Source organism: Silene latifolia, unplaced genomic scaffold (genome assembly GCF_048544455.1).
Source record: "Silene latifolia isolate original U9 population unplaced genomic scaffold, ASM4854445v1 scaffold_79, whole genome shotgun sequence".
NCBI lineage: Eukaryota > Viridiplantae > Streptophyta > Magnoliopsida > Caryophyllales > Caryophyllaceae > Silene > Silene latifolia.
In genome coordinates this window covers 3,641,732-3,652,006 of record NW_027413701.1, presented here as the reverse complement: position 1 = coordinate 3,652,006, position 10,275 = coordinate 3,641,732, and the positions used below count along the sequence as shown (strand labels likewise).

General features: G+C 41.4%; 1 non-coding gene across 1 annotated transcript; it reads right to left on the bottom strand.

The window, feature by feature from the left end:
* Window positions 1-406: 406 nt before the first annotated feature.
* LOC141640463 (small nucleolar RNA R71) lies at window positions 407-513 on the bottom strand. Its single transcript, XR_012542995.1, has one exon. It is a non-coding gene; the product is annotated as a small nucleolar RNA R71 (small nucleolar RNA).
* Between the last annotated feature and the right edge of the window lie 9,762 nt (window positions 514-10,275).

Here is a 10,275-nt window from a genome sequence, read left to right as displayed (position 1 = left end):
ATCTCCACCACCATCACCATCTACTACCAAAAAGATGGTGAAACTTTCCGATCATTCAAAGCCCACCGCGGCCATGCTTCCGGCCGGAATCACCACCACTCAAATCACCGCGCCGGAATTCGAGATTAAACCGGCTTTCATTAGCCTTGTGGAGAGAAAGCAATTTGGAGGAAGTCCTTTGGAGGATCCCAATTTGCATGTTCAAAATTTTTGTGACTATTGCTCCATCATCCGGCAAACGGGTGTCACCCAAGCCCAAATAAGGGAAATACTTTTCCCTTTCTCATTGAAGGACAAGGCCAAGCTTTGGATCAATAGCCTTGACCACACCGCCATGGGAATCACCAATTGGGAGACTTTGGCTCTTGCTTTCTATCAAAAGTTTTTTCCACCAGAGAAAACTCAAACTTTGAGGAGCCAAATCACCGGATTCCGTCAACAAGCTCTAGAGAGCTTATATGAGGCTTGGGAGAGGTACAAAGAGCTTCAAAGGCAATGCCCACATCATGGGCTAGATGATTGGTTTCTAGCAATAACATTCTACAATGGATGTTGTGCCGAGTCCCGAAGGATTCTTGATTCCGCCAACAATGGGCGGTTTGATCAGATTGACACCGACCTTGCTCATGCCACGATCGAATCTATGGCGGTCCATGATGCTCAATATGTCAATTCCCGAGCTGTGCCATCCAAAGGTAAAGAAGAATCCTCTAACAACTCCGTTTTGCTAGCTCAAATTGCCTTGCTCCAACAACAATTGGCGGAGAGAGATGCTAAAGATTCCATTCAACAACTCAATGTTGTGTCTTCAACAAGCCAAATCATTGTTTGTGACGGTTGTGGAGGTGCGGGTCATTATGCCGCTCATTGCCGAGCCCCCATCGAAGAGGTAAACGCTTTTCAAGCTTTAAGACAAAGTTTATATCCACCGGGTACATTTTCCAACACTTATAACCCAAATACAAAATTTCACCCGAACTTGTCTTACAATAGCAACAATGTGCTTAACCCTCAACCCCCACCACAACAAAATGCCTATGTTCCTCAACAACAAAAGTATATCCCTCCACCGGGTTATCAAAATCAACAAAGCCCCTCACAAAACAATTACCAACAAAATCCACCACAAAATGGCCAACAAAACAATCAAGGAGTTGGTAAGCTCGAGGGCATGATAATCCAAATGCAAAGGGAATTATTGGCTCAAATTCAAAAAAATGACCAAGCTCATAGTGCCGCGGTCAAGATGTTAGAACAACAAGTGGCTCAATTAGCCGCTTCTAGCTCTCAAAGGAAGAATGGTCAACTACCTCCCCAAGGTGAGCAACCACATGAAACCGTTAATTCTATTTCCTCGAGAAGTGGTTCAAGCTATGATGGGCCATCCATGACTTTGGATGAAGAGGTAGTTGTTAAAAAGGCTAAGCTTGGGGGAAATGACAAAAAGAAGGCTAGTGAAGAGCCTATTGTTAAAGATCGTGTGCCATTCCCTCATCGATTGTTGATGCTAAAGAGGAAGAGCAAGCTTGATGCCAAAGATGTTGAGTCTCCTATGCCAAAGGAAAGTGATGAGGTGGTTGTTGAAGAAATCTCTCCTAATGCTAAGGAGAGTGATGCCGTCTCAAAGAAAGTGGATGATCCTAAGGAGAATGAGAATGAAAAAGATGTGGAGGATGCTCCTCCCAAGGAAGTTGTTCAAGTACCATTTCCCCATCGTCTAGCAAAGCACAAGGAGGAAGGTAAGTTTGCTAAATTTTTGGAAGTTTGTAAGAATTTGCAAGTCACCATCCCGTTTATGGAATTGCTTACCCAAGTCCCTTCTTACGCAAAGTTTATGAAGGAAATCCTCTCAAATAAGCGATCCTTCAATGAGGTTGAGACCATTGCTTTCACCGAAGAGTGTAGTACACTCTTACAAAACAAGTCTCCCCCGAAACTTAAGGACCCCGGTAGCTATTCTATTCCTTGCACTATAGGCAAATATACCATTGATAAGGCCCTTTGCGACCTAGGTGCTAGTGTAAGTGTCATGCCCTATTCCCTTTGTGAAAAACTTAACATGGGTGCTTTAAAATGCACGAGTATTACATTGCAAATGGCGGACCGTTCTTTAAAGCGACCTCTAGGTGTCTTAGAAGATGTTCTCGTCAAAGTTGGCAAGTTTTTCATACCCGTTGACTTCCTCATACTTGATATGGCCGAGGACTCACAAACCCCAATTATATTGGGTAGGCCATTTTTACGCACCGCGGGTGCATTAATTGATGTGAAAAATGGGAGGTTGACGTTGGAAGTGGGTGATGATCGGGTTTCCTTTAGCAAAAACAACACCATTAGAAGCCCAATGTTACAAGAGTCTTGTTATTTATTTAACACTATGGACTCTTCTTATGCCTCTACTATGCTTGGATCCTCACTAATGGATCCGTTGGAGGACGATGTTGTTGTTGTTTGCTTTGTAGGTGATGATGCTAAGGGCACTATTGCTAAGAGTGCCAAAAAGAAGAAAAGGAAATTTTATTTGAACAATTTCAAATGGTTGCGGAATGCAAAGATAGCTATGCAATGGAGCTTGGTTGGTGGCAAGCTCAAGAACAACACTTGACTGAAATAGCTTCTTACGTCGTGCGGGACGTTAAACCAACGCTTCTTGGGAGGCAACCCAAGCTTTTTATCGCTTTTATTTATTTTTGTTTTTTAATTTTCGGCAATTTATTGTTTTTGTAGATTAGTAATAAAATGTTCGACTTGATGATGTTTCTTTTTGTGATTTTTAGGTGAAAATGAAGGAAGAAGAATTAGAAGTAAATTTGACACGCTTCCCCATGCAACAACCCCGTTCGGGGACGTGGTTTTCGAAAAAGAGAGGGAAATTGAATCAATTGCGGAAAAGGGTCAAAGCATGAAGAGGAGGTCAACCCCGATCGGGGTTGGTGGCCCCGATCGGGGTCGTGGTTCTGTGATTTCCCGACCTTCTTTCTATATGGGTGAAAAAAAGGGTGATCAAATTCTTTCGATTATTTTCACACCCGATGGTATTTTCTCTTCTTTTCTCTTCCATATTTCTGCAAGTTCTTTACCTTAATCACAAAGAAACATTTTCATCCCCCGGATTCATGCTAGCTTGGGGGAATTTAGCAAGTCGAGTATGTTTTTAATTGCTTTGCATATTAGTTTAGATCTTGCAACCCATTAAACATTATCTCTAGTCCTTCCTGTTTTATGCCTTGAGCCATTTTTATGGTTTGATTGGGTGATTTGGATAGTTGGCACATTGGGGACAATGTGATGTTTAGCTTGGGGGGAGATATTGCATTTGCATATAGTATAGTTTGCATGTAGTGTAGAAATTTTGAAAATTTTTGAGAAATTTTTGCTTTGTGCTTGCTTGTAGCCTACTTTCCTCTTTGCTTATCCTAAAAATGGCTTGTTGCTAATGATTTATTCTTTCATGTTGGGATATTAGCTACATGGGGATGTCTTGACATAGTAGGTGGAGATGGAGAATGAACCGAATGGGCTTGATCTTGACTTGTGGCAAGCTACAAATTGATAAGGTAGAGCCTCTCTTTGACCGATGCATCCATATCCGGTCTCTCTTAGGTGAGTGTAGGTCTCCTTATGATGTGTGTTACATCAAAACGCACAAGTATGGTCTTCATGTCATCTCTTGGTAAGCATGCATTCACTTGTTATAGCATTTTGGAGCCATTCACATGAATATAATTGCCTTTTTGACCCCTTTCATAAACATTTTCCCGAGCTACATTATAACTTGCCTACCCTTGTTGAGCTAGTAGATTTGTTTGGTTTTGTTTGGGTGCTCAATTGGGATTTGTTTCAAAGTTTGAATATCATGTGAGCTTGGTCTTAATGCTCAAGAAAAAAAGAAAAGAAGAGAAATGAAAAAGTTGAAGTGATGAAATTGGAAAATGAAAGAAAAAAATGAAAAAATGAAGATGGAAAAAATGAATGAATGAGAAAAAGCATGAAAATGAAAAAAAGAAGTATGCATTGAAAAGAAAGAAAAAAAAGAGAAGAAGAAAAAGATGTGAGAAACTCTCAAGCATTATTCATATATTTTGGAGAGTTTTCTTATGGTTTGAATTGCAAAATGGGGTTGGAATTGGGATTGATCACCTTTACAATTTGGTAGTTGCTAGCTTAACTTAGCTCCACATTACCATGATTCATTTGTTCCCCCTTCTTACCCATGTTGAACTAAAACTATCATATTTGGAGTGATATTAGACACGAAATTCCCAAATGACAAACAAAGAAAACTCAGCTTGTTTAGGACTCAAGGTATGACTTAATTCGAACACAAAGCAATGAATTAAGCCTAGGACTCGTCCAAGCACTTAGCAAAGGACTTATCCAACCTCCTAGCACTAAGCAAGGGAGTTTTATCAAGCACAAAGCAAAGATAAAGAAGAAAGAAAGCAGGTTGCTTCTTAGGGTTTTTTCATTCAAAATAATCTGCTTTGTCTAAGGGTTGTGTTTGCTTTTATAGGACAAGCAAGACAATCCCCTCCCTTAATCTAAGATAGCATCCTATGGCCACAAAAGGAGCTGCTAATAGCCACAAAACACGGCAGCCCATGCCTTACAAGAACTCAGAAAAGAAAAGGACATAAAGCATAAAAGATAGAAAGTAAACTAATAGTACAACAATCCCTTGTTTACTAGCTCAAGTCTTGTTTATGCACACTTGGATTCACTTGGAAGACTTTGGCAATGCTGCAAATACTCTCCTAAGGGCCCTTGAGCTATGTTTGATCAAAAGAGGAATGTTGATAGCGACATAATGCACAAAAAACTAAGCATGCTCCAGCCATGGTCCTTGTTGCACTCGGTTTGTTTAGCTTGGCAAACTCTTGATAGGAAAAGCTTTGGGATACAAGTTCCTACACAAAAACGTCCTAAACTCACCAAGGAATGGTCCCATACTGGAAAAAGGCACGACTTCTTAGACGGAATTCATGTTAGACCTCAATCTTGTGCAAGGTCCAAAACCGGTTCAAAAGAGGAATGCTCTCAACAATTCTCTTCAATCTCCCCTTCTTGAAAAGGATTTGTCCTCAAATCCTGGCCATTATCATCTTCAATCTCTTCATAATAAGGACTTAAATCCCCAACATTGAATGTGCCATGGACCTCATAATCTCCGGGCAAGTTAATCTTGTAGGCATTGGACCCAATCTTTTCAAGGACTTCGAATGGACCATCCGCTCTTGGCATGAGCTTGTTCTTCCTTTTGGCTGGAAATCTTTCTTTTCTTAGGTTAATCCAAACAAGATCCCTTACTTCAAAGTTTGTGGCTTGCTTAGGACCCTTGGCCCTTGCTTTGTATGCTTCATTTGTTTTCTCAATTTGCTTCTTAACTTGAGCATGGATTTGTAGCATTTGCTCAACTCTTTTCTTAGCATCGAAATCAATCTTTTTCCTTTGGATGGGTGCCAAATCAGTGGGCATGAGGGGGTTGGCGCCATAAACAACTTCAAATGGAGACTTGCCCGTGCTTGTAGAAGGAGCCCTATTGAAGGCAAACTCGGCTTGAGCTAGTTTGAGATCCCAATCCTTCAATGACTTAGAAACCGTGCACCTTAGGATCCTCCCTAGAGTCTTGTTAGTCACCTCCGTTTGTCCATCAGTTTGGGGGTGATGGGAGGTGCTAAATAAGAGCCTAGTCTTGAGTCGCTTCCACAAGGACCTCCAAAATGGCTCATGAACTTTGAATCCCTATCCGAGACAATAGACTTGGGAACTCCATGGAGCTTAACCACCTCTTTGAAGTATAAATCAGCCACACTAGATGCATCCTCCGTTTTCTTACAAGCAATGAAGTGAGCCATCTTGCTAAACCTATCCACAACAACCATGATGGAGTCCTTGCCTCTTTGAGTTCTTGGCAAAGCAACTATGAAATCCATGCTAATGTCCTCCCATGGCTGGTTTGGGACGGGTAAAGGAGTATAGGGGCCTGTTTTGAAGTAGGACTTGGATTATTGACATGGAGCACACCTCTTGATAACATCTTGGACATCCCCAAGCATCTTAGGCCAATAGAAATGCTCTTGGAGTATGTCATAGGTCTTTTGAATGCCAAAGTGCCCTAAAAGACCATTGAATGTGCCTCTTTACTAACAAGCTTCTATAGGGACTCTTTGGCACACACAAACGGTTTCCACGAAACAAGAACCCCTCTTGGACCAAGTAATGACCCCCTTTAGCTCGTCCATTTTGCAATGACCCCCACTCCTCCTTGAAATTTGGATCCTCTTGGTAAAACTCTTTTATGTGCTCAAACCCAAGCACTCTTTGTTCCATGTAACTCAACATAATGAACCTTCTTGATAGAGCATCCTCAACCACGTTATCCTTCCCTTCTATGTACTTGCTTGCAAAGTTAAATGATTGTAAGAACTCAACCCATTTGGCATGTCTATGGTTGAGCTTATGCTGCCCATTGATGTAATTAAGAGCCTCATGATCCGAATGAAGAACAAAGGGTCTTGGCTTGAGGTAATGGCTCCAATGAGTTAAGGCTCTTACAATGGCATAGAACTCTTTGTCATAAGTTGAGTAATTTAGCTTGGCACCACTCAATTTCTCACTAAAGTAAGCAATTGGCTTGTGCTCTTGAACAAGGACAGCCCCAATGCCAATGCCACTAGCATCACACTCAACTTCAAACAACTTATCAAAATTTGGTAAAGCAAGAATAGGAGACTCACATAGCTTTTCCTTGATGGTGTTGAAGGAAGTTTCAGCTTTATCTCCCCATTTGAACTCCCCCTTCTTCATACATTCAGTTATAGGAGCCATGAGAGTGCTAAAATCCTTGATAAACCTCCTATAGAATAATGCTAACCCATGAAAGCTCCTCACATCCGTGATATTCCTAGGAATAGGCCATGACTTGATTGCTTTAACCTTCTCTTGATCAACTAATATACCACGGTCAGAAATGATGAAACCCAAGAATTGGACTTCACTTTGCATAAAAGAACACTTCTCAAGCTTCCCATACAACTTGTGTTCCCTAAGAGTGTCAAACAATATTTGCAAATGATTGAGGTGCTCTTCTTTGTTAGGACTATACACCAAGATGTCATCAAAGTATACAACAACAAAGCTGCCCAAGTGAGGCCTAAGCACTTCATTCATAAGCCTCATGAAAGTGCTTGGTGCATTAGAAAGACCAAATGGCATGACAAGCCATTCATACAACCCGTGCTTTGTCTTGAATGCGGTTTTCCACTCATCCCCTTCTTTGATTCTTACTTGATGATAACCTTGCCTTAAATCAATCTTTGAAAACAGTTTGGCTCCACTAAGCTCATCTAGGATATCATCAAGCCTTGGTATAGGAAACCTATACTTGATTGTTATGTTGTTGATGGCTCTACTATCGGTGCACATCCTCCATGACCCATCTTTCTTGGGCACAAGCAAGGCTGGAATGGCACAAGGGCTAAGGCTTTCCCTCACAAAACCCTTGCTCATAAGCTCTCCAATTTGTTGTTGCAATTCTTGGCTAGCTTTAGGATCACTTCTATAGGCTGCCTTGTTGGGTAGAGTAGCTCCCGGAATGAAATTAATTTGGTGTTCAATTCCTCTAAGAGGAGGCAAGCCACTAGGGAGTTCATTTGGAAACACATCACCATAGGTTTTGAGTAGGCGTTGGACCTCACTAGGCAGCCCCTTCTCTTGCTCCCCCACCACTCCCTTGGCTATAAGCACATACACATCCCTATCCTCCTTTAACTCTTGCAACATTTATGCCCCATTGATTAGTAACACTTCCTTAGACGGTTCAAGCATGGAGGGTGTTGGAATATGCTTGAGAACAGGTGGTAAAGGTGCTAGGATGACCTTTCTTGAGCCAAATTTGAAGGTGTAGGTGTTGTCTTTACCATGATGAACCGAGTCCCTATCAAACTCCCACGGTCTCCCAAGTAGCAAGTGACAAGCATCCATTGGAAGAACATCACAAAGAGCTTCATCTACATAGTTTTTGCCAATGGAAAAAGGAACCAAGCATTGCTTATCAACCCTCACTTCAGCCCCTTTGTTGAGCCACCTTAGCTTATAAGGACTAGGATGGTCTTGTGTAGGCAATGATAGCTTGTCAATGAGAGTACTAGAGGCAACATTGGTACAACTCCCTCCATCAATGATAAGATTACAAACCCTTCCTTTAATGGTGCACCTAGACCTGAAAATTTGTTGTCTTTGGTCCATTTCCAAGGGTTGGGGTTGGGTATGCATCACTCTCCAAGTAACCAAGCTAAGACCCGCATCCGGCATAACCACATCATCCTCTTCATGGTCCGTTCCCTCCCTTTCCTCATCACACACAAGGATCTCATCATCACCCCAATGAACCACTTCAAAGCTACTAAGGGCTCTCTTGGTTGGGCATTCTTTGGCAAAGTGACCATAACCTTGGCATTGGTAACATTTTTTGAGAGGCATGGCCTTTTTTTGTGACGTTTCGGCTGCTTTTCCTTTGTCAAGTATGGTGGCTTTGTTTTGAGAGGGTGGTTCATTAATTTTGAAACTGGTTGGGGGTTTAAAGGAGGCTGTTTTGGCGGCTGGTTTGGTGGTTATAGCCTTCCCTTTACCCAATTTCTCAACCCTCAAAGCCAAATTAACGGCTTCATCAAAGGACCATACTTGTTGCATTCTAACCCTATGAGCAATCTTAGTATCTAACCCTTCAACAAATCTAGCAATTTTCTGTTCGGGCTTCTCATTGAGTTCACATTGCAAAGTAAGTTGTTCAAAGTCTCTAAGATATGACTCAAGTGGTTGTTGGTCTTGTTTAAGTTGTGTGAGCTTAATGAAAATGTCTTGAGTGTACTCTTTAGGTATAAACTTCTCATTAAGCTTCTTTTTCAGTTTTAACCAAGACTTAATAGGTTCCTTACCATCCCTTCTTCTCTGATTTTTTAAGTTCTCATACCAAAGGGAGGCATAGCCTTTGAGTTTCAAGATTGCAACTTTAAAAGCTTTGCTATCGGAATAACCTTTAAACTCAAAGACTCTTTCAATGGTCCTAAACCAATCTAACAAATCCTCGGGGTTTAAACTACCATGAAAATCAAGAATCTCTACCTTTAAGTCTTTGTTGGGCTCTCCATGAAAGGCCTCGGCCATGGACTCCTCCGAATCAGAAAGCTCCTCTTCCTCACGGCCACCATGAGCTCGTCCTCTTCCCATGAAGCCACGGCCTCTACCCCTGCTTCTAGGTGGTTGTCCTCCTCTTGGTGGTGGTGTTGGAATATTAGCCATGATAACATTGAGAGATTCTAGCAACAAATCACATTTTTCAGAAAGTTGAGTAGCTTGTGTTTCAATTCCAGCAATCCTTTCTTCACTCATGGTTGTTTTTTGTGTTTTTAATGTGGTTAGGGTATAATGAACTCACAAAGAAAGGATTTTGTTGTTAACCAAAGCTCTGATAACCAATTTGAACTAAAACTATCAGATTTGGAGTGATATTAGACACGAAATTCCCAAATGACAAACAAAGAAAACTCAGCTTGTTTAGGACTCAAGGTATGACTTAATTCGAACACAAAGCAATGAATTAAGCCTAGGACTCGTCCAAGCACTTAGAAAAGGACTTATCCAACCTCCTAGCACTAAGCAAGGGAGTTTTATCAAGCACAAAGCAAAGATAAAGAAGAAAGAAAGCAGGTTGCTTCTTAGGGTTTTTTCATTCAAAATAATCTGCTTTGTCTAAGGGTTGTGTTTGCTTTTATAGGACAAGCAAGACAATCCCCTCCCTTCATCTAAGATAGCATCCTATGGCCACAAAAGGAGCTGCTAATAGCCACAAAACACGGCAGCCCATGCCTTACAAGAATTCAGAAAAGAAAAGGACATAAAGCATAAAAGATAGAAAGTAAACTAATAGTACAACAATCCCTTGTTTACTAGCTCAAGTCTTGTTTATGCACACTTGGACTCACTTGGAAGACTTTGGCAATGCTGCAAATACTCTCCTAAGGGCCCTTGAGCTATGTTTGATCAAAAGAGGAATGTTGATAGCTACATAATGCACAAAAAACTAAGCATGCTCCAGCCATGGTCCTTGTTGCACTCGGTTTGTTTAGCTTGGCAAACTCTTGATAGGAAAAGCTTTGGGATACAAGTTCCTACACAAAAACGTCCTAAACTCACCAAGGAATGGTCCCATGCTGGAAAAAGGCACGACTTCTTAGACGGAATTCATGTTAGACCTCAATCTTGTGCAAGGTCCAA